This window comes from Balaenoptera physalus (genome assembly GCF_965194825.1).
Source record: "Balaenoptera physalus genome assembly, chromosome: 18".
Classification (NCBI taxonomy): domain Eukaryota; kingdom Metazoa; phylum Chordata; class Mammalia; order Artiodactyla; family Balaenopteridae; genus Balaenoptera; species Balaenoptera physalus.
The window spans coordinates 5,065,205-5,091,063 of NC_138899.1; the positions used below are offsets into that span (position 1 = coordinate 5,065,205).

General features: G+C 40.4%; 1 protein-coding gene across 2 annotated transcripts in view; it reads right to left on the reverse strand.

The window, feature by feature from the left end:
- LOC309647722 (uncharacterized protein) overlaps positions 1 to 25,859 on the reverse strand; it is a 356,212-nt gene that overhangs the window by 21,731 nt on the left and 308,622 nt on the right. The window contains exon 5 of one of the 2 annotated variants that reach the window (XM_082435301.1): positions 1 to 11,407. This exon is cut by the window's left edge and continues 14,651 nt beyond it. The gene's annotated coding sequence lies outside the window, so the exon portion shown is untranslated. Of the gene's footprint in view, positions 24,374 to 25,859 lie in introns of both variants that reach the window. The other variant, XM_082435300.1, reaches the window with a different exon arrangement.

Consider the following 25,859-nt stretch of genomic DNA (forward strand, 5'->3'; position numbering starts at 1 on the left):
TGTTTGCATTCTTTTTAGCTAAGTCATGAAGCAGCGAACGCTTGCATACAAACTACTTTGGATGGTGTTGACAAATCCCAGAGACGTTGTAAGTTATAAGGTTAAGGTAGAGGTGGTAATTCAAGGCCAGCCTTAAGCCATACTAAAGCACCCCAGTATTTCAGGAATTGGGACAATTTGTCAGGATAGCAGTAAGTAACAGATACTGGGTAAGCATTCTCAAAGTTGGTCCCATCACTCCTGTCTTTCTGACAGCAATTGGCTGAATGCAACCAGCATTCTCTTCTTCATTTCATCTTCTCATTCCCTATTAGAACTCAGATTTACTTCAAACCAGGGAGCCTCCATAATTATCCTTTATTTTTCTGAAAGATAAGATCCCGATCTCATACACTGTCCCATTAGGACACACAGACTTTGAGGCAGGCAGTGGGCGTCTGTCTGATACCTTTTCCATGGTCCAGCATGAAGGTGGATGCAAATCACAAGTATGGCCAAAAAAGAAAGAGAAGAAAGAGCCAATCCTTATTAATATTCTTCATAATCAATCTTCATAGTCAGAGGTGTTTTATTTCCACGATGTTTCCTGGACAAAACTCATAAAAGATTGCACGATGGTTGATTTTCTGTTTTTATTGCTTCTCTTTGGTGGCTTCAAGCACATGATCTAATCTTTGTGTGCCTCAGTTTCCTCTTCTGTGAAATGAGGCCAACAACAGCACCCTCCTCAAAGGCCAGTTGAGGTTTAAATGAGTCAAAATTCAAAACGCTTAGCGTAGTGACTCGTGCACGGTCCATCCCCCCAAAAAGAGCGGCTTAATATTTTTCCCAGGAAAAATACTAAAGTTGTAGATTAACTATCAAACAACTTTTAGAAACTATCTTGTTAGAATAATCTTTCCTGGTTAACCATGAACAATGCACCAACAACAGGGAACAGTCTGTATTGTTCATAAGAAACCCAACGGCCTTCCACCCCCAGGTTTTCTGTGCTGCACACTGATTTTCACTCCCACGTGCACAGGGTTCCACCCTTAATAACAGGCATATTTGAACGCAGATTTTGCTCTTTCATCCTCAGCCCTCTGAGGCTCTAGGAGATTCATGGCTCTCATGTTTGAAACCGGTGTTCCTTGGAAATATTTAACATTTGGGTGAGTTATCTTTATTATGGAAATTAATACTCTCACAGTTTTATTCATTAATATTTGAATATGTTTATGATGAGACTCAACCCAAACCAATTTCCAAATCAAATCTGTCCCTCTGTAATTTGATTTGTTGGAACAGAGAACAAAAGCATTACCAACAGGGCAGTTTGAATGAAATTATAATTAATTAGGCATATGAATGCACTAACTAATTTTGGATGAGTAATTAGATGACTAATTACGTCAAAAACAGAACTGTGTGCTTAATGAGATGGCCATGGCCAATTCTACCCACAGAGAATTTTTTCTATTAGTTAAACTTTTGATTGTTTTTGATGATTCAGGTTCACCTGTGGCACAATTACGTCGAGGAGTGATTTGAGACTGTTTTGACTTGCAATTTCCATCATACACCCACAATTAAGGCCTCTTTCCCAAATCTGTGTTCCATGATTGTAGTCTTCGGATTTATTGATATCCCATTTCTTTCCTTTCACACCCTCAAACGCACACACTTTCCCACCACCGTCTAAATCCCAAGATAATTGCTTTAAGTTCCTAAATATAGCTATCGTTCATTATTGCTGTTTAAGTTTGGGATCTCCCCAATGATAAATTAAACAAGAAGAGAAATGACACATTGATCAGGCTATAGATAAATCTTCATCCATCCTGGAGCCGCATCTGCACTGGCAGTTTCTCCTTTTAAAGGGCTCTGTCAGAGACCGGCTCAGATCAGAGGCAACCTTCAAGCATTTAGTAGTTCCGCTTCAGGCAGCTGGTTCTAACTAGCACCTATTTGGCAGAAACCTACACTCAGGATTTCTGGTTTTAAGTTCAGACCAATATTTCATAGCAATTGTGTTGTCAGAATTCAGGTCAGGAAGATGGCAGATGTTAATTGAAACCAAAGAAGCAAAAACAAACTCCTTTCACTTTTTCTTTTTATCATGCAGTTGGCAGCTCTATGCAAATTCTGAACACAAAGTAAACTGCCAGTGGGTTAGAGACACACGGAGTAGAGGAGACCTTCTTAAGGTATTTTGATGTCTGGTAAATACCGAATTGATTCTGAAATCAGACAAATAATTAATGGTGGGAAAAGGGATGGTCTTTGTATGTCAGAAAATACCATTGTTGATTTTCTTTATTCTAAAAAGCAAGCTGAAAATCATCATGATCCCAGGTTTTATGAAAATGCCTTACCTGGTCCATATTATTCAATGAGCCAGACTGTAAGCTCAGTCCTCAGAGAAAAACCATTCACCCAGATCTCTGCTTTTTTCCTAGACTTCAAAAGGATTTCCCTTTGAGAAAGTGTTACATCTGCAGAAAAATGTGTATTTGTGCCTGGAATCTAAGTAGAGTGGAATCTACTCCATGGTTAAAACCCAAGACTCCCCGTTCTTTTATGATAAATGCAAAATTGCAGGAAAAATCCTATGAATCTACGTGAATATATCTGTTCTCTGGGGCATTTGTGTACATGTAACTCTCTTTACATTGCCCTGCTCGTCATCTGTTTTTATAGTTTCAAAAGGCAAAGAAAAGACCCAACACTGAACGTCTTCCTGATAAAGGTTTCTATCTTAAAAGGGAATTATGACTCTACCATAAAGTCACTTGAATTAGCAATTTGCAATTCTTCGCATTGTTCAGGGCTCAGTATACTGAAATGATGATTTTTTTCACACCGAAGAAATTATTTAAAAATCATCTGCTGTATTCTTCAAATCAGTAACCAATTATCTGACAAGCGTTTGAAGATTATCAAGTGGCACTACCTGTCTGATCAATATTTTGTTTCCATGAGACCAATAAACTACATACACCCCTGGTTCCTTTATGGCTCGCTTGTTGACCCAACATTTCTGCAGAGTCTGACCGTCACCACCAGGCAGCTCTTAGGTCTGTTGTGTGATAATCTTATCTGGTTTGCCATTTTATTTTGGCTATTTTTGCTGACCTTTTCCTTGCCCAAGAAAGCTTTCAGGAATTTTGGTTCTCCACCTGAGTATACTGAAATATTATTTACCTTAGATTAAGCATTTTGGAAGGTCTTGCTTAAGGAGACCCATCACACTTCCACATCCTGCCTGGAAGAGGTCACTTCAGATGCCCCAGTTTGTCCTGTCCTCGTTTCCATGTAGGAGGTGTCACACTTCAGGAAAATAGAGACCCTTTTCTTCGGCCGGTTTAACCTAAGGAGCAAAAAATAGAAGCCCTCTCTGTAGTTTGTTTATTCCTCAATGAGAAAAAATAAGAAAGAATGCTTTGAAGGAGAAATTTAGACTCTACAAAGGTCTTTATGTGGAAATGAAGGCCAAATTTGGAAATTCACAGAACAAAATCCTAAGAATTGTTTTAGCTTGTCGTCTTTTCATGTTAACTTTTCCCCAGGTTTGGCAAAATGATGCACTTTGCTTTAGTTGTTTAGTTAACAGTTTGTCCCACTTCCAGAAGGCTAGGCATTGTTTCCTTTCTGTGTTAGAGATTTATTAGAAAAACTGATACTCTGTCAGAGAAGCTGAAAATAGAACAAGACAAAGGGAATCAAAATAGTCACTTGTTTTTGTTTTTTAAAGGTGTTACTTTAGAAGCCAATGATCAACACGCTTTTACAGCCTTAGAATATTCTGTCCCCTGTGCCTGCATCTATGTAAGTGTTGAACGTACCATGGAAAACGGAGAGCATTTGACACTAAAAATGTTTACTTCGTTTAGTCCACTACTACCAATGTAAACGGCTTTCCCTAAATCAGGGATTCTGTTACACAGTCCTGAACTCGTTCAATTCAGTTAAGTTGAAGTTAACAATTATCTACTGAGTGTTCCTCACGTGAGCTGAGCATATGCTTGGGCCCACAGAACAAAAATACAAGCAATTCAAGAGAAAGAAAAATTGGTTTGCAATTTATTACTGACCAAGAGTGAACTTAACAGTAATTTATGTTGGTATGTAAATGTATGCTGAGTGTATATGTGTCTTTATGTGTGTATGCTTGCGTGTATGTGCACGTGTATGTGTGTATTACGTGTTTGCTGAAAGCATATACTTTCTAAAACACAAATAATTCAGGTTGATTTCCTTTTTTCCCAAATCTAAAGCAAAAATACTTTTGAATTATTATGTTTGGTTTAACTTTTTCTACATCTGATTCATGTGTTGCTTATTATAGAATTCTACCTGGTGATAGAATTTGTGTTGAGAAATCTATTTCCCTAGCTTTTTGGTCTGATACAGTACACATTTTGTCAAAGCAAATGCATCAGACTCATAGAACAGACTTTACATTTTGCCCTTCAACTGACTAACTGGGATGGCTATGTTTGTTTGACTTGCTAGTATCTACTTTTCTGTCCTTTGTGGAAAGGCTATAAGTTCATATTGGCCACAGGAATTAGTTTTTCAATAGAGTTACTTCTGTACCTAGCATACCATGTAGAGTGCAAAGTATGTCTTCACGGCAGGTTACGTATATGGGCATCCACTGAAGTAAGTGTTCTAACTGCAATGGAATTCTTTAGCTACATTTCAATACACATTCATAAAACACCTACGCTTCAAAAAAATGAATTGAAAAAAGTCAAGATAAGGGCATCACACTTTGGCTTTTACCAAAAGTTTTCAGACACAGTTGGCCAGTGAATTCTATTGTTTCTAAAATCATTTAAACTCAGATTAGAATGACTCTTTATTGTGTTTTATTGCTTTATAGTTTGTGGTGACATGATAAAAGACCATTAAAACATATGTGGGTAAATTCTTCCTGATAACTTATTAACTACTCCCCAGCTAAGCTAACATAGCCCTCAGAGGCTCTTAGGTTAAAAAATAGGTGTTAGGTCGCTTTTATCCTGCACAAGATCCAGGATTGTCACACCCATGTGAGGTACATGGTAGGTAGGTACTGCATGGTACTCAGGGGAGGATGGTACCCAAAGCAAAGATGCTGTGGTTTCTTAAAAAATAAGATCAGTAATTGGCTCTACACTATTAAATCTCATGAACTGACATGGCTAAGAGTCCATTGTCGGTTCTAAACTAAATATGGAGAAATAGAGAGAAAACAAATGTGAGGCTGGTTTCTGCTTTCCATCCCTGGTTTTGCACAGACCTTAACAAGGCCCATCCTCTCCCATCCTGCGTAGCAGCTAAGGATTAGCGTCGTCACTGCAATGTTGTGTTCGCATACCCCGTCTCTGTCCATGCGTGACAGTCATTAAGAAACACTCGGTCCAAGGTCAAGTGTCAGTGCAGCTGTGGAGGTTCCTCCAACGAGGTATAAGCATGATTAAGTCAAGATGGCTTACACTTCCCCATTGGTTCAGGCTGAGAACACATGCAGCTGGGTCACAGCTGCGAATGCACCTGGCTTCCCATTCACCCAAAGCTGAGTCCTACCCCTCCTCACGGGTGAGGTGAGGGGAAGGCTGGGAACACATTTCAGAATTTGAACTCTTCCCTCCACACCAGGTGGTTACATAACAAATACCATCCCATGTAGATCTAAAGTATCCGCTTTTCACCAGGAATTCTTCCAAGCGGTGGTATGTAATGTTACTTCCCTCACACCTCCCAGATTTTTTAAGCCCATATATTGTGGATGTATTTAAAATAATTCAAAAATATTGACTTCATAAAAGTGAAATCTTACTGGCAATCCTTGTCAGTTGAAATAAAAATAGTTAAATCCTGTATTTTAAAATAATTTTTAATCATGTTTTATAAAAACAGGAACAGGAATAGTATATAATGAAAAGATTTGTTTATGACGCTGTATCCACTTAGCCAAGAAATCTGAAAGACTCTGAAGTAACAAGGCTGCAGTGGGGTCAACCTGAAAATCAAAGGAATTAAGTGAATTCTTAAAACATAAACCAAGGAAACATTTGAGAGCAAACTATCCCAGGTCTGGAAATAAATTACTTAGATGAATCTTAGAACTGAGCATCCCAGGAAGACTTGGCATCAGGAGAAATATGTAGTTCCTTCCCTCAAAGAAGCAAACAACCTAGGACGGGAAAAATTAATGTGCATAAGTAATATAATGGAAAGAGAGGAATTCGTCGTCAGAACAGGGTTGTTTGATCTGAGGAGAATTGTATCTGTGCTACTAAGACTAAATTATGTGAAATAATTCAAATTAGAATACTGACCTTACTATATTTATATCTTTTTTTTTTTGTTCTTACTAGATTACTGGTTTATTATAAAAGGATATAACTCAGGAACAGCCAGATGGAAGAGATGCACAGGGCAAGGCTTGGGGTGAGGGTGCAGAGCTGCCACGTCCTCTGCAGGCGCTCCACTCTCCCAGAACCTCTTCAGAACCCTGAAACTCCTATTTATAAACTTTAAAATAGAGCCATAATACTACGATTTACACTGGTGTTATTTATTGAATGGTGTGAAAATTCTACGGTAAATCAACTGTGAGATAACAGAACAGCTATTATTGTACCTATTTTACAGGTAAAGATACTGAGGCTCATAGAAGCAAGGCAGCTCTACTGGGTAATTCTAAAGGGCACTATTTACATCGTACCCATCAATTGACCTTCTTAAGATACCAAAGCTGGTTAGTGACAGAGCTAGGTTTTGTTGGCAAACTTCAGTACACGGGCGTTAGAGTCACATGGACCTTTATCAGCTGATGGCTTTGGTCTTGATCATTATCATTGTCATCACTTATTTTCTTTGTGCCTCCATTTCCTAATCTTCAAAACAGGATAATAGTACTTGTTTCACCCATTTATTGTAAGGATTAATGAGGTATGGATGCAGAGCACTGAGTACAAAACAGACGCTCAATACATAGTAGCAGTTACATAAATGTTACTAGTTAAGAACTAATGTCTATTGATTTCTAGGTGAAAAATCTTTCCAGTACATCAGGCTTCTTTTTTTTTTTTTTTTAACATGGGCTGATTCCATATAAATATATCATTTAAACAGATATTTTATGTGTAAACACAAACAGATGCACAAACTCACACACACACAATAAACTCACATACACATAACTTCAAAAAAAATCTATAAGAAAGAGTTTTCCTAGTTGGAATTTTTGTTGTAATCTTTACTGAAGAACAAAAACTCTCCTGTTATTAAAGCTTAAATATTATTCCATTTTCCTGAGTAGTCCAATCATGAGTTACATAAATTTCTTTCATTAAATTACATAAAAAATAAACTGTGTAACAAACACCTGAATTAGTGTGTAAAAAAAAATATTTCCTTTAAGAACTATGTGACAATGGTTTGGCTTTGTTTAGAAAACTTCTTCAAGTTTAATTTACTTAAACCAAAGATAATTAAAGATGATAAAATAAAAAGTAATAAATAAAAGTTAACTTCCAATAGGAAAAAAAGAATCATTATTGGGGTAGGGGGAAGAAAGAAGTTTCATCTTTAAAATGTGACTCAGCTTTGATAACATAAGTTTTGAATAAATAATCCAAAAGAAGTTCAGTCAGATGAAAGAACACCCAAGATGGGTATGATTAAAAAGTATGGGCAGTGTAATGCGTCAATATGTATTTGAGATTTTTCTAATAACTCGAAATAAATCCTTTTCAGGTTTTGTACACTCTTCCTATTTGCTAAAGAGCACAGCATTTTTCGTTCATTCATTTTTTTCCCCTTTACTCACATCTTCATTTAGTCATTCAACAAGCATTTATTGAGCAAATAGTAGTAACAAGATGCACCAAGGGCGGGGTAAGATATGTCCTTTGCTTTAAAGGAATTTAACATACATGTAAGTTAAGACACAGAAACACACAAGAAACAAGGCATGACATGGCACCAGTAAGTCTCTGGAAGAGGGGAAAGAATTTCAAGCAGGTGTCCTCTAGGGAGTTAGATGGAGAAGGAGCAGCTGGTCCGTGGGACAGGCAAAGATGGGTGACGGGCATTCTAGGTGCAGGAGGGCTTAAGTCATGTAAAGGGAGCCGTACCGCAGGGAATAGAAAATAGGATTACAGACGTTTTTAAGAACAGATTTTAGAAATATTTGTTATCAACTATTCATTTTGCCAGTATTTTGGAGGGGGGGGTGTCCATGTACGTGCCAGTCCCTGTTCTCCCACTGATAGTACATCACTGGATAAAACACAGTCATATCTCTGCTGTCACAGAATTCACAATCTATGGTGGTCATTGGCGGACGGGAAAATAGACGTCCAATAAATACACAATGTATCAATATGTCATATGTGTACATAGCATGTCATAGGAGGGTTGAAGTTTTTTAATAAAGCAGCCAGGACATTTGAGTACCAGCCAACCAGCGAGAAGTGAAGTAGTACCCCTAATGGTAAAGGAGGGAAGAACATTCCCAGGTGGAAAGAACAGCAAGTGCCAAGGCCCTGAGTTGGGAAGATCAGCGAGGGGTCCAGGGTAGCTGGAGAGGAGAGCAAGAGCTGGAGGGGAAGGGGGTGAGGTCAGAAACATCGGGCCACCATTTTGAGACTCTGGCTTTTGCCTGAGTTGGTGTGAGAAGTCTCAGGATTGAGCAGAGGGGATCAATCGGCCCAGATAAGAAAAGGATCATCTGGATCTTCTATTGAGCGTGGATGCTAAGGGGGCAAAGGCGGAACAGAAGGAAAGAGCCTGGAGGCTACAGGATGTCCAGCCAGTGTCACGGTGGCTGGGACCAGTGTGGGATGAACAGAGGTGATGAAAAGACTTGGGTTGTAGATAGTTTGAAGGTAAAGTCAACAGGATTTGCTGTGAGAAGAAGAGACACCAAAGATAACTCGATTTGATCCCTAAGCAACTGAAAAGAAGACATTGTCAATAATCGGAATTGGAACACTGTGGGAAGAGCAAGCCTCAGGGGGTGAGTGGTCAGGAATTTGGCCATTTTAGTGCCTAGGTGGTTCAAGTCAGCAATTCCTTATTTATCCATATTTATTATACTTAACAATTATGCTTTTTATACTGGTATAAAGTCACACCAACCTACAAAATAAGACTGTTTCATGAGCTGACAGTTAAGGAGCTTTACTTCTTTAAAGAACCCAACACTGCCAGCGTTAATTATTGTATTTTATTTTGGTTGTTTTCTCTTTAGCATGACATAGAAGTGATTGAAACAGGAAGCAGAGGTGGGTGTCTATGTAAAGATATAGTATTTCGACAAACCAGGCTAAGGGAAAAGCAATAAAGCCAAAGCAATCAGAGGAGTTTCCAAAGGGTCTAGTCAGATGTTGAAAGAGACAAAATGTCCAGTCAAGCTCCTGTATAGCCAAAGCTCTCCTAAACAGAAGAAGAAAGAAGGAGGCCTTTCAATGAGAAAAAAGAAGCTATTGGGGCTTCCCTGGTGGTGCAGTGGTTGAGAATCTGCCTGCTAATGCAGGGGACACGGGTTCGCGCCCTGGTCTGGGAAGATCCCACATGCCGTGGAGCAACTAGGCCCGTGTGCCACAACTACTGAGCCTGCGCTCCACAACAAGAGAGGCCGCGACAGTGAGAGGCCCACGCACTGCGATGAAGAGTGGCCCCCACTTGCCGCAACTAGAGAAAGCCCTCGCACAGAAACGAAGACCCAACATAGCCAAAAATAAATAAATAAATTAAAAAAAAAAAAAAAAGAAGCTATTCATTCCTCTCTGTCCCACAAAAGAATATCTTAAATACCGATTCTGATTCCAGTATTACAAACTATGGCAACATAAGTTATGGTGGGTGGCCTTAAGATTTAATAACCTGTCATATTACAATAAAGTGTTCCATCAATATTAATAACTGAGAATAAGTGAAATAATCGGCCAAATATGTAGGAATGTAAGGAGCAAAATGTTATACTTCCTGGGCTAATGCTCACTAAATGATTTTAAATGGCTTTTTTTCTATTTTATAAACGGCCAAGCATTTAACTACTGACATATTATTTGGCCAGCGTCAAACTTACATAAAGAAAAATGTGCATGTGTGTTTTATAGAAAAGATCTTTACAATATTTGATGGTCAAATTTTTAAAGGATGCAATTAAAACTTTCATTTTGGAGAGTTTAATTATTAGTGCTACAGTAACTATTATTGTCACCTATGTCTCATGTACCCTCAGGTAGGTTCTATTAAACAGCTTAAACAACACTTATTTAAAATATTATATACTCTCGTTTCTAATTTGACACGCTGGATTCTTTTATTCCTTAAACTTTCATCTTTTAATAGGAAATAATTGTCTAATTCATATTCAATTTTCTGCATATAGGGCTTTTTTCTATATTAGAAATAGAAAATTACAAATTAAGTTACAGTTGGATGAAGGGCTGCTTAAAGCCCATTTGCCTTTCATAGGTTTGACCTCAGGAAAAACAAAAACAGAATAACTTTTAGTCCATTAATTGCAAATTGTTGATGCCAGCAACAGAAGGGAAGGAAGGAAGGAAGGAAGGAAGGAAGGAAGAAAGGAGGGAGAGAGGAAGGGAGGAAGCGAGGAAGGGAGGGAGGAGAGAAGGAATAAAATTAGAAAGAAAGAAAAAACTAGAGAGAAAAAAAAAAAGAAATCAAAACAATAGAATTGTTTTCATATCAAAATGGAGTGATCCTGTAGGTGGACAGATAGTCCCAAGTTCAGTAGTGTTTGTTTCTTGCTTTGAACTTGCTTCTTGTTATGGTCTGATATCTGTATTCCCCCAGATCCATATGTTGAAGCTTTACCCGCCCATTGCGATGATATTTGGAGATGGGACCTTTGGGAAGTGAGGAGGTTTAGCTGAGGTCATGAGGGTGGGGCCCCGATGATGGAAGTCATGCCCTTATAAGAAGAGGACCAGAGACCAGCGCTCTCTCTTCATCCTGCAAGCCAAGGTGAGAAGCTGGCCATCTGCAATCCTCGAAGAGGACCCTCCCCAGAACCTGATCTTGCTGGCACCCTGATCTCAGACTTCCAGCTTCCAGACTGTGAGAAATAAACATCTCTGTTTAAGCCTCCCAGTCTATGGTATTTTGTTATGGCAGCCCGAGTTGACTAAGATACTTTCCTTTGGCCCTTTGCACTCCAAATTGCTTTTATAATCTCACCTGAAGGCCCCCTCCACCGTGCTCAGTGCTTGCTGTGCTGTGTATGTGAAGGTTAAAAGGGCTGCATCCTGACCTCAGAGTATCTGGACCCAGACACCAGGAGGAGTTATTTACTCTTGCGGTGCATCTGCTCGTATAGCGCAGAGCAATATGCCCAAATAAGGCCTCGGATCCAAGGCAAGAAGGCCAAGGAGAGCTATTCCATCCGACATCCTTCCTGCAAATGTCAAACAAGAGGTTGTTAGTTTACCAATCTTTACAGTGGTGTCCTGAAACAAACCATACAATGAACATTCTTCTTATTCTGCGTTTTGCTACTTGGAATACATATTAATTTGTTTCTATCAAACAAATCTTGCCATTCAATCTTCATTTTCACCACGTGTTCTGACCTGTGAATGTGTAACTCTAAGGATTAACTTCCAAGTGCATTCTTAAAAAAAAAAAAAGTAGCTCATGTCTTTATCCACCAATATTTTGCTGCCAACCTGGGCAGCTTTACTTTTAGAAGTTTACATTTTAAACTAGTCACAATCCAAACATATTGCTTGTGTTAAGCTAAAGGAGAGTGGCCGAGGGAAAGAGATACATCCCTCTGTTTGTGATAAATTGAATGAATGTTATTCCCTTACATTCACAATCTTGACTCCATGAGAGTGGCAGTATAGGACAGTTGGATTTATCTGGTACTTCTTCTTAAAATGTAAAACCTATGCTGTTTTTCCATTTGATATTTTTTAAAAGATTAGAAAACAATTCATTGGATAGAATTAAATTTACACTATATTATACATAACAAAGGTATGCTTAGCAATTTCCTTAAATATAAACAAAAATATCCCTCAATCTCTTTTTTTTATTGAAGTGTGGTTAATTTACAATGTTGTGTTAGTTCCAGGTGTACAGCAAAGTGATTCAGTTATACACACATATATATCTATTTTTTTCAGATTCTTTACCTTTATAGGTTATTACAAAATACTGAGTATAGTTCCCTGAGCTATACATTAGGTCCTTGTTGTTTATCTATTTTATACGTATATAGTAGTGTATATATGTTAATCGCAAACTCCCAATTTATCCCTCCCTGCCCTCCATCAATCTCTTTTCACATGAGTAATGGTAAAGATCAGGGGCTGACCCAGGCTTTGTAGAGATTGAAGGTTAACAATCTTTTATACCCCATTTAACAAAAAGAATACAAAATGACGAATACCACATTGCTAGGACCCATCCAGGGCCTTGAACAGGTCCCATGTCAGAGAGAGAACCAGAAGCTCGATCTCATGAGCTATACAGCGATTAGCACGCCTCTGGGACAGATCTTAGTCAAGGAAATGTAGCTGGCGTGGTCGGGGTCCATTTTCCTTCAGTGTCGGCATTCGGATCCCGCCATCCACTCGCACAGCTTGAAGTGGCCGCGGAGAGGCTGGTTGGGTCCCAGCTTCAATGCGACCCTGCACAGAAGCCCCGTCTCTCTATGGGGGACTCAAGTTCAGTCTATTCTTAGCTCAGAGCCTGCTGTAACCATGATGCAGAGAGTCACGCAAGCTACTCCCATGGACACCCTGCAGTTCAGTCTTGATGGCTGCTCTGTCACGTACGACATGGCCCCTGTCCTGTTTGTCTCCATGTTCCCACCCCCTCCTGCATGGATTTCCATCTATCTGTCTGTCTGTCTCCTATGCTGGCTTCACTTCTTCAATTTGCGTATCTTAAAGGGATGTTCTGGTTTAATCCCATGACTCCTCATACAAACTCCCTGACCTACTTTCCACCCAGACCTCTCCTCTGGGTTAGACTGAACCATACAATTGGAACTTTTAAAAGTCACACAGGTTTCTCATGCTGGAAATGTCCAAATCCGAGTCCTGATCCTCTCCTCAATACCTAGTGACTGGCTCTTCCGGCTATGCAGTCGCTCAACTCAGACCCAGAGGAATCAACTCCAACTTCCCCTATTTTCACTACACCCCTTTCTAGTCAGTTACCAAGTACGATGAATTCTACCTCCAAAATGTCTCTTGAATTCACTCACATCTCTGCATCCTCATCATCTCAAACCAGTCTAGGTTATGACTATCAAGTTGATTGATTCTTTAAAACATAGTCTTATTTGACTTCATCAAATACCCTTTTAGCTGTTTCCTACATTTGGATAGAAACAGAAAGCTTTTCAAGGCCAAATGCTGTGTCTTCCATTTCCCCCCATTACTCGAATCTATTTTTCACTGTAATTAGTTTGGACTCTCAGCAGACAACTTGACCGTCTCTGAGAAGGAAAATGAAAAAATATTAAGGAAGAGGTGGAAAACATCTTTAACATCCAAAGACCAAGCCTAGGGACTTCCCCGGCCACCCAGTGGTTAAGACTGCGCTCCCAATGCAGGGGGCACGGGTTTGGTCCCTGGTTAGGGAACTAAGATCCCACGCATGGCGAAAAGACCAAGCCTATAAACTTACTGGCATCGGAAGCCATGTTTAATCTTTCATGCCTGTTACCATAGAAGTGAAGCCTTCCTCTGAATCAAAGCTCACCCTTTATGTGTCCACCTGTGATCCGGATGCCATCCCTTCCTGTCTTCTCTCTTATTTTATTAAATGTTCTGCATCTCCACCACTACAGACACTTTCATGTCCATATTGGACCACGGTTGTCTTTTCCACCATTGAAACCATTCTCCCCTCACTGGTTCTCCTAACTACTTCAACTCCAAATTCCCTGAAGCAGTGCCTACGTTAACTGTCTCTTTGTTCTCTGCCAACTGACATCAGCATTTTACCGAATTCCCAATCAATGGACATCTCAGTTACTTGGGCTTTCTAAGGGACACCTTAAACCTGATTTTCTTCCTGACTCTCTGATTGATTACTCTTTCTCAGGCTATTTTGTGACCTTTTTTTTTTTTTTTACCTGTACCAGCTCCTCTGCTCTTTTAACCTTATACACCTTTCTGCTCCATCATCCCCAGCTTTAATTACCAATGATGCATTCTGATTCATAAATTCATATTCTTTGCCAAGATCTTTATCCTGAGATTTAGATGAATATATCCCTCTAACTAGTGAAGATCACCACTTGAATATCTCCCAGTAAGGTCTAAATCCAATGTCCCTAAATAAGTTCATCCTACTCCCACCAAACCCACTTTCTCTTGATCCCAAATTTTGGTGGCAGGCATTACCATCTACCAAGATGCTCAAGCGAGAATTCTTTTGCTTCCCTCACCTCCCTTGCTTCCCACATCAAAATTCCTGTCAGTGATACTATCTAAATATTTTTTTGAGCTTGTCTCTTCTCCTCATGCCCACAGTCAATGCCCTGCTGTTCACTATTACCTCTTACCCAGTACCCTGCAGGATTCCAATTGCTCTCTCTGGTTCTAGCATTGTTTGCTTCTAATACATTCTCCATATTGCAGTGTAATCCTTCTTTAATGCACTGAAGAATGATCATGTCATTCTTCTGATTACAATCTTACAGTAGGAAATGACAACAACAAAACCTTACAATGGCCCTTCATTGCTCTTAGAGTCAAGTGCAAACTAAACATGTCTAATAAGGCAATAATGCACGGCTCCTGCCACCTCTCCAACTTCCCTCCCCATCACCTTCCCCGACACTGTGTAGCCGGCTGACCTCTTTATGTACCTGAGACTCTCCAAGTCACTCCCTGTGCTGCATTGCCCCTTCTCAGGAGATCTTCCTTATCCTCGGGCCTCAGATTAGCAGCAAGTTGTCAATGAACTCCAAAGTCTGAATTGGTTAAGCCTCCCTATGGCATCCTTTACAGCCTCTATTGATGTTTATTACCACAGTGTACTGTGTTCCCTATTTGCCTATTTGTAGACTATAAATGCCTTAAGGGCAGGACAAAGATTGTACTGTTTAATCTGCATATTCTTAGTGCTGGGTTCAGTGCCTACCACCTAGCAGATGAGCAACTTATATATTATGTGCCCGAACTCTAAAATGGGGATCATCATGATACCCACCTCCTTGGCTGTCATGAGAATTGAGTGAACTCTCACCTGGAATGAACTTGCAATAGCACCTAGCACATAGTACATGCTTAATAAATGTTAGCGACTGTGATGTAATGAATGGGCAAGTAATTGTTCTGACTAAAGGAACTTCCTGGCCTTGGACTCAACTTGGCTCAATATTCCCCATTTGCACAGGAACCTATAAATATGGAGTGTTAGTATTTTTAACTTAACTAATATTTACTCAAGTAGACTATGAGAGGTGGAGGATGCAGGATGAACAGCACAATGTCCTAGACCCACTCACTTTAATATAATGTAGCAAATGCTAAGGATGAAAATCGTGACATGTATTGTTACGGAGACCTGCAGGGTGGTCAGGTCAGAGACTAATGAATGAATCTGAGCGTTTATCTCAAAATTTTAAATTTGAGGGGAGAAACATTGCAATAAAGATAGGTATCACTTGGAAAAGGTAGAGTACATCAAGTTATTTACTAATCGATCAGGACAATCTATTACTGCATTGAATAATTAACTAATATTTTCACAGAAAGCATACGTTTCTATAGGGGCTACCTAAGGTGGAAGTCACACAATCTAAAATTTGAGATTGCAAAATATATATTAAAAAAGATGATGCAGTAGAGCCTTACACAAATCTTTACCTCCCTGGAATTGCAATTAATGTGACCTAACTAAAAGGATTACAGCTTGTATCAACTTGAATGACATAGGTCCTAATACATAGTCCACATTATAGAAACCAGCACTCAAGATTCACATTTGGGCTCACATTTTCCTACTTGTATGGGTTTAACTGTGAATCTAATCTAATGAACTTCTGACATCTACTCTCCCAGAAGAAATTGTCACAGCTCTTCTTTTTAAATGTGTCTGGAAATACAGTGATAAACATGTTTGTATTTATTACTGTGTTTTTTCTCAATACATTCTACACTCCACTGATCGGGATTGGTTGTTTTAGAGCCTAATACCTCGAGGACAAGAACTCAACCCAACTCTCACGTACAGCAACGCACACAGGAGGGCACTTAATTGATATTGTTAGTAATGATAACGGTCAGCATCAGGGGTTCTCCACTTGGCACTACTGACATCTGGGGCGGTGTGATTCTGTGTCGTTGGGGGCTGATCTGTGCCCTGTAGGATGTTAGCAGCATCTCTGGCCTCTATCTTCCTGATGTCAGCTCACTCTCCTAGTTGTGGAAACTAAAAATGTCTTCAGACATTGCCCAATGTATCCTGGGGGGTGGTGTGCAAAACTGCCCCCACTTGAAAACCACTGCTCTACATACATGCAGGTGCGGGAACTTTAAAGGCAGCCATAGCAGGGAAGGGATGCAGCCCCCATCACGTTCCTGCCATACGATCTTGGTGTCCCAGGGCAGTGAGGTCAGAAAGAGGTACAGGCAGTCTACCTAGAATCTGATGAAGTTACCCACTGGCTTCAAAATTATTAGGCCGCCTTCAATTTTCAAATCTTCTTCTGCAAGATGGCAACTGAGAATTTATGCCCTGGTGGTAGCAGGCATAAAAGAGCCTTGTGAGGTCCTAGGTGGATTAAGCTTTTCATAAATCAACAGTGTAGTGTGACTAACTGCCAAACCAAAGCCAATTGGATCTTCAGCTGCATTGAGAGTTGCATAATTTATTAAATGATGAATTTAATGTTCTGTACTTTAAGATCATTTTTGGAATGTCCTGAGACTACATTGTAAGAACATCTAGGTATGTACTGGGAAATACTTAAGGAATTGTAAGCTAACAGGGAAATCACACATCTCACTACAGAATAAACCGAGGAGGTTTGAGATGCTTCAATGATGCTAAAACTCAAGCACATACCTAAAGACCATTGATAAGGATAGTATAGAAAAGCCTTAAGTTTCATATGAGCAATTAAACTTGAATATTGATGCCACTTCTAATCCTGAGAGGCTGTGATTCCTTAAAAATGATAATTTATTTTTTCTCTCTGGCCTATTTAAGACCAGGACTGGAAGGGTGGGGGGATGGGTGTTCCCAGCCTACAGTGGAGGATAAACCGGACCTGTGTCTTGTATTTACATTGCACATGTGTCTGAATAACTCAGTACTCCTTCACAAACGTCTTCCCAAGATCTTACGCCCTTAAGAACAAGAGAGCTATCAACCCACCCGCCCCGCCTTGGTTTACCTTACTTGGCTTCTGCAGATATGCAGAATGTGTTTTAGACCAAATAAATTATTGACGATTCTGCCCTGATACCATGGAATTTATCTTTCCTAAATAGCTTTAATCTTTGTTACCTACTATATCATTATTTGTACAGCTTAGGTTTATCCATGAGAAGGTCACCGCGGAGAGTGTGATTAGACAGGATTGAAGTTTCCCACCAATAAAGCTGTGCTGACTCAGTTGACTTGTGAAGATACCTTCAAAGACAAATTTCCAGAATCACCTCCTCGCACTTGCATTCCTTATTTCTTGAGGCAACCTATTTATAAATAGGGTCTTCTTATTCACTTATTTCTCAAATATTAGATTTGATTCACTTGTGATCCCAAAGTGACTTAATGTCATAGCATCAATGAGTCCCTATTATACGGTTTTCTTCCCCAGAATACGATGTGTCCTTACTCAAAATGTAACCTTTTACTTGTTTCAGTTTCAACCTGAAGATGGCCAACAGGCACTAGTCGTAATATTTCTTACAGAAAACACAAAGCTCTTTTATTTTTAAAATATAGCATTATATCTCCAATTAGACAGCTTCCCAAATCTTTGAAATCCTCTCTTTTGTAACTATCACCCATGCTCTTTTATGTCATCTCAACCTTTAAATTTTAAATCAGGTTAATTCTCTACCAAGTAAAATATCAAGTTTCCTCTCACTCCAAAGTCAAACATAATAATGAGGGCAAAAAAATTTTCTACAAATAAACTAACCTGATAAAAGTCTGCTGCAAAGGGGTGCCATCAGTTTTTTAGATGGCTCCATTATTGTGATACTTCTCATTGGTCTTTTTCAGCAAGTTCCTTCACTGTGTCTTATATGAAAGGATGTGATTGCTTGACTCAATATGTTGCTGCATTGAGGAGGTGTGTCGAAGTTAAAAGTCAGGAAATTCGTTTCTCTCACCATCACTAATTGAGAATCCTTTCATTTCTGTATCAGATGTTTCCTACCTGTAAAATGAACTCTCTGGCCCAAGAGAGGACATGATTAGGATTACTAAATAAATATCTAAGGGTTTTCAAAGATATCAGACACAGATTTTTATATAGCTTCTACAACTTAGCATGATGCCCTAAAAGTTCATGGCTCTGAGTGTGAGAAGTAGTAAAAGCCTGTGGAGAAAAGGGAGCCCTCCTGCACTGTAGGTGGGAATGTAACTTAGCGCAGCAATGGTGGAGAACAGTGTGGAGGTTCCACAAAAAACTAAAACTAGAACTACCACATGACCGGCAATTCTGCTCCTGGGCATATATCTGAAAGAAAAAGAACACTAATTCGGAAAGATACCTGCACCCCAATGCTCATCATAGCACTATTTACAGTTGCCAAGATATGGAAGTAACATAAGTGTCCATCAACAGATGAATGGATAAAGAAGATGTGGTACATATATACAATGGAATACTACTGAGCCATAAAAAAGAACAAAATCATGCCATTTGTAGCAACATGGATGGGCTTGGAGGGTATTACAACTAAGTGAAATAGACAGAGACAGATAAATACTGTGTGATATCACTTATATGTGGAATCTAAAAACACGACATACTAGTGAATATAACAAGAAAAGAAGCAGATACACAGATATAGAAAACAAACTAATGGTTGCCAGAGAGGAGAGGGAAGAGGGAGACAATACTGGGGTGGGGATTAAGAGGCACAAACTATTAGGTATAAAACAAGCTACAAGGACATATTGTACAACATGGGGAATATAGCCAATATTTTATAATAACTATAAATGGAGTATGACTTTTAAAAATTGTGAATCACTAAATTGTAACTTATATAATACTGTACAACAACTATACTTCAATTTTAAAACAAGCCTGAGAAAATGTAAAAACATGCCAGCGTGTATTCTTTGAGGCAGCAGGAAAGATGTCTGGTTCCCTTCTATCTCTATCGTGCATGCATCACAGTTGTAAATCTCCTTATAGTTCTGCATTTTCTTAAGCGATGGCCCTCTGAAGAGAGGCTACTGTCAGCGAGAGCCACACAATCTGGACAGCCAGGGCAGCCAAGGAGCGGTGGGCTGCTGTCTCCAGGGCAACCATTACTAGCGGTTGGAGGGATGGGTAGATAAATGTGCCGGCATCTCTCCCTTCGGAGCAGAGCTCTGTGCTGCATGCAGTGCGATTTCCCAGGGGGTCCCAAGAGGGCCTGAGCCCCAGTTGCTCACAGCGGACGCACCCTTTATTGGCGCATTATTTTTTCCTTTGGCTTTTTTCCTTCCCTGTCTCACTCCCCATGCCTGCACGCCTGGAATCATCCTCCAAATAGACCACCTGCACCCGAGACCTCATGTCGAGCTCTTTTGGGAGGATGAACCCAAACTAAGACAATTTCTCAGGTCACTTCAGTTTAATAAACTTTTATTGGGCACGAACTCTATGCTAGAAAATGTGCCAGGGTTTAAAGATAAGCAGTGCAGTCACACATTCTCCTGACTCAAGGAGGGGTAGCCTTTTCTGAGGGAAATAGACAAGTAGACACTTCATCACAATAGAATATTATAATTGCTATAATAACAGCATGTCCAGTGGTTTATGAGAGCTCAGAGGAGGGAAAAACACATTTTGTGGGGTGGGGGACACGGGAGAAAGGCATCTGTCCAGGACACTTCCAGAAGAGGTGTGTAAACTGATGCTAGATGTATCCAATAATAGTGTGCTGCGTGAAAAACAGAGGAAAAGCGGGAGTGATCTGAACAAAGCATGGACTATTTATTCCTTTAACATGAGTTACCAAGCTCATATGACATGGCGAGCTTCCTGCTAGGCACTGGGAACGGGTCAGTGAAGGAGACAGCATTTTGCATGACATTTTGTCAGGACTCACCATTCTATCCTTTGAGGCCTTCACCGACTTTCCTCTACACTGTGAACGTCTGGACATCAGGGACTACATTTTCTGGTTCGTTTTCTCTTTTAGCTTCATACCGAAATTTATCCAAATCTTGCCTTTCTAAATTTTCCTCTATTTAAACATCATTACTCGGCAGCCTAATTTCTTTCTTTTTTTTATATTTATTTTTTATTGAATTACAGTTGATTTACAGTGTTGTGTTAGTTTCTGGTGTACAGCAAAGTGATCCAGTTATACATGTATATATTCTTTGTCATTATGGTTTATTACAGGATACTGAATATAGCTCCCTGTACGATATAGTAGGACCTTGTTGTTTATCCGTCTTATATATACCAGTTTGCATCTGCTAATCCCAAACTCCCACTCCATCCCTCCCTCATGCTCCTCCCCCTTGGCAACCACAAGTCTGTTCTCTATGTCTGGGAGTCTGTTTCTGTTTCGTAGATAAGTTCATTGGTGTCATATTTTAGATTCCACATATAAGTGCTATCATATGATATATGTCTTTCTCTGTCCGACTTACTTCACTTAGTCTGATCATCTCTAGGTCCATCCATGTCGCCACATATGGCCTTATTTCATTCTTATTTATGGTGGTCTAATTTCTTGCGTGCGCCAGTTTGAGGAGTGACTCAGTGGTGCATAGCAACCCACGATGATGTGTCCAAGGAGCTTAAAATTGTTTGGCTTTTCCTTGGACTCGCATTTCTAAAATAAACTGAAATTTTCGTGGCCCCAAACTTCCCCTCAGCTTCTCGGCCCCTATGATGCTGACCCTTGAAATGAGAGAGTGTTAAACACGCAGCTGAGTGCGGACTTTATCCACTGATAATCACTCAGGAAATTTTGGTCCGTAAATGTGACCTGGAGTCATTCAGAAAACCGGCTATGAGGCCTTGGTCTGGAAAGTTCTGTCAATGTGACGGAATCAAAAGTAGAAACACAGGTGAAAGGGGCACCACTGGCTCCCAACTTATTGAAATACACAGCCATCTGTGTGTGCAGGGACTGATTTATTTCCTGCTAAAACATGTATTTCCTGTCTCATAAACACAACTTGAACACACCTTTCAAACACCCAAGGAGAGACAAAGGCCATGGGGCAGCAGGGTACGGTCCACCCGCCAGCTCGCACCAGGTTTGATTTCATCTATGGAAGGTCACGTTTCTCACCCCAAGTTTAGCATCTACCTACTTCTCCTGCAGCCCAGCACCCAGTCTCTATTTTTAAATGATGATCCCAGTTTCTTAGCTCAGTAAACTACCTTGTGTAAACATTCTTCTCATCTACTTTTTTTTTCCTCCTCTGGGGAGCAAGGTATTTCCTAACATCTGTTTTGAATTTGTTTTTCTTTTAATTTCTGTGCATGCCTTTTTCCTGTCATCTGCACTGAATTGAAAATAGCATGTTGTGTTGAAAGGTTTTTTTTGGCCATTTCTAGGATAATGTTACCTTTCATCCCAGGGGACTCCAAAAGTGCATTTGTGCTACCTCTTCATGGATCATGTGGCCATTGCCATGCAGCCACCTCAGTGTCAGGGGACTGAAACAAAGCCGTGTGTCCCTGAAAACCTCCCTCTGAGCTATTTCAGAAGCCTGGAATACTTACTGAAGTAGAGCGATGGATGGCCATTGCTATGGACTGAATGTTTGTCCCCCCCTGCCCTGCCCCATCAAATTCATATATTGAAGTCCTAACCCCCAACATGATGCGGTCTCAGGGAAGTAATCAAGCTTAGGTGAGGTCAGAGGGCAGAGCCCACAGGATGGGATTAGCATCCTCGTTAGAAGAGGCACCAGAGACCTCCCTCCCTCTCTGTCTCCCTTGCTCTCTCTCTGTCTCCACTATCATGAGGACGCGGCAAGAAGGCAGCCATCTATAAGCCAGGAAGAGAGCCCTCACCAGAACCCTGCCTTGATCTTGTACTTCCGGTCCCCAGACTGCAAGAAGTCAATTTCCATGGTTTAAGCTGCCCTATCCATGGTACTTTTTTGTGGCATCCCCAGCAGGTTAGCAAGACAGCCTTGTTGCATATTTTTCATTTTTCACACCACTCTGTATACCCCATAAACCTCTTCCAGACATGTGGGTGGAGCCCCTCCTTCACTGGGGCCCTATTGACTAGACTGAGCATGTTGAGCTATTCCTCTAGACTCTCTAAACTCTGGCCACTCCTGACGAGGACAAAGATTATTGCCATATGCTATCATGCTATTGGGGGCATGTTTTAGCATATACATTCCAGACTTTTTGGAGAACAAATGAAAATGGAAATTAAATAAATTATCTACAATTCCACCAATCCTAAGATAAATAACAGGTATGTGTTGCTAAGATTACTTCTAGTCTTTTTAATATGCATCTATGTCTTTAAAGTGAAGCACACGTGCATATGTTTGCATGTGTGTGTATGCATGTATTATTCTATATTCGTGAGTATTATATGTGTGTATGCAGTGGATATGTACGTTTGTATGTGTATACACACATGTCTATGAGTAATACTATATCGGTATGTGTATTCTATATATGTATATGTATAAACACCTGTTGTATACACTATACACACACATAACACCTATGATGTCAGCCAAAGATTCTGCCAACCTAGATTCTTTGTGACTCAGAATCTGGAGAATTGAGAAAGAGTAAACAATTGGACACTGGAGAAAGAGAGTTCTTAAGAAGTGTTGCTGAAAAGTAGCAATGGATTTCCTTCAATGTTATTTGGAAAATGAATGTAAACATTAGAATTCTTTTTTATTTGTGGCTTGACAGCCAAACTCTTTTTCAAATGCTGCTCCATGCAAAGACTCTGCCATGAGGCTCCTTGGCTTACATTTAGGATAATATAAAAATGTGTCACTGAATAGTGCTGACCTGGTCATTTTCATCCAGCGTGCGTCACTCTCCAAAGAACATCACAGTTTTCTGCACTGGACGTCTCTTTAAATGAACTATTTTATGAATAGACACTTTTTAAACAGTAAAGCAGAAAGCAGATGTGAAATATTGCTCTTAATAGTAATGGGGGAAAACTCAGAAATCAAAGTGGAAAGCAGATAAAGGGGGGAAAATGCGATGAAAGTTTAGCTCTTCCCATCGCCTCCACAAGGACTGCCATGAGTGCTCAGGATGGCAAGGGTGTCCACAGGAGACCCTACACCAGCTCCAAAGGCAGCTGGGTTCTGAGTCAGAGGGTGGCTCTGCCATCTCTCAGTGACCGTGGGGGCACTTCCGTATTCTCGCGGTCACTGGCCCCTTGCCGTCTGTATTTTGAGATGTTCACAAAACATTTTCTTCTCATTTCCAGTAGGAAATAATTTCTGTAAGTGACTGACTTACTCTAAACAGTCTTCATTCTAGAATTCACATTTACTTAAATGGGCATCTTTTATAAAATGAAATATCTGATCAGACTGTCTCACAAGTTCAATTCTCACGATCCCCCATGACCTTGGAAGGGAAGAAAGGGACTAGAGGGTCTTACTGGGATCTGGTGTTCCTTAACTGTCGATTATAAACTTCTAAAGTTACTATGATGAAGAAAATCTTGGAATATTTCCTAAAGGTACTTATTCTGTGCTTTTCAAAGACAGTTCCAAAGGGGGTGTTACGGTGAAACATTACGATAAAGAGTTTTAAAGATCATGAGAGGTTTTTCCAAATTAAATGATTATATGATTCTTTGAAAAAAAATGCAAACAGGTGTTAGGTTTCTTTACAAGTTACCTGCAAAATGACTTCCTGAAGTTGACCAAGCAAAATGCCCCGTTACTATTTTGCATCAGTTGTAAAGGATGTAGGGTGTCCAGCTTGGGTAAAGAAGGGATAAAGGAGCATGAGAATATGAGATCAAAGCCTGCACGCTATAGGAGAAAATGCTTTTTCTGCGTGGCTTTGAAAATCTCTTTCTAAAGGGATCCCCTCCCCACTTGCTTTGGGGTTTGGCATATGGTTTGTGCTACAGATGGATAAGCAGTAATACAGCTGTTAAGGGTCTGGCACTCTTGCTCTGCGATGCTCCCTGCCAGCTGGCCAGCAGCAGCCTGGGCTTGTAGAGGAGCTGATTCCTCCCAGCTGTGAGGCAAATGAAAGTAGGGAAATGTTGTTATTCACCAATTTTTCTTCTAAGCCATCTTAGCTTCAGCTCAATCCCGACAATAACAACTTCCCCAGAGGCCAACTTCTTGTGATACAGCACACTTTGTCCACGTTATGTGGAATCGTGACTGCGAGGTTACATTTGGATGAGGTTAAAAGACGGCGGAAGTGCTTATTGCAGGAAGCTCTGAATAATGAATAAAGGAAGAAACCTCAGTCTGGGGGCATTATGGGGCGTTCACTGCGCTACCCGGGTGCCACCAGCATCCGACACAGCCCATGCAGACTGGCGGCCAGGTAATTCATCCCCCTGTATACCTGGAAGACCCAACACGAGGAGATCACCTTACTCTGTAGCGTGTTTCTGACAAAAGATGCATCAAACGATACTTAACGACAAATTGTTTTAAGAAAAAGAGAGCTCTGAATTTGAAATGAAATCCGTAAAGTACTGAAAGTGTCTCAAGAGCAAAACTTATCTGGGAGGCTAAGGGTGCAGGGAAAAGGAGGTGACGGGTCAAGTTTTCCAGGGAAGTCATCACCCTTTCTCTTAGAAAGCACAAAGTTCACATCACCTTTTAGAAATGTGAGATACATGTTGCAGCAATGTCTATTTTCTCGATGAAGATGAATGCATTTTATTTGTAAATACTTATGTTTTGCATTTACATTTCTCTTCTCAAGGGGACTGAATGATCTCACTTTGAATGGTCACTGGAAGAGAAAGCGGTCTGCTGTAGGACCCTTCCCTGTGATAACCCCAGACTCACCAGATACCCTTCTCGTGCTCTGGCCCCAAATCACAGATCATCTCCTGTATCACTGAGCATTTGTTCTTCGTCTTTGCTGATCGCGGCAGTTTTATGAAGTGGGGAGGAAAAAGGGAGAAGGGGAATAATGGACCAGAAAATCGGATGTTTGCAAGATGCTCAGGGATGGGTCTGGGGGGCTGCCGAGGGCTGTGATGAAGTGACCTGTTGGCTTCTAGTAGGAGGAAAGGAGTGAACTGGAAAGGCACAGGCCACCAGACAAACCTCTTATTTGCTCCCTTCTGTTGCTTCTGAGACACATACTGTTTGAGCTCCCAAATCCAACATGCACGGCAAAGCCAAAACCCCACAGGGTCTTGAGCAAGTTCAGGTGGAAAGTGGAAGCAATGTGAGGAGGGCTGCCTTATAGAGAACCTGCAGATCCCGACAGGACAGCATCCTTCCGACCTGCTTCATAGCTACGCTGTGATGCATTAGCCCTCGATCGCCTGCCATGGGACAGGCTCTTTTATCTTTCCCCAAGTGCTACAGAAAAGCTATCATAAAACTTAGATATGCTGCCCATCATGGGGGAGAAGGCAGCGTGACCAGTTGCATAATTATTATAGAACATGGACAAGAAAAAAGATGAGAAACAAATTAATACTTTGCAGACATCAGGAGCTAGTTGTTGAAAGGAAGGAGAAGAATAA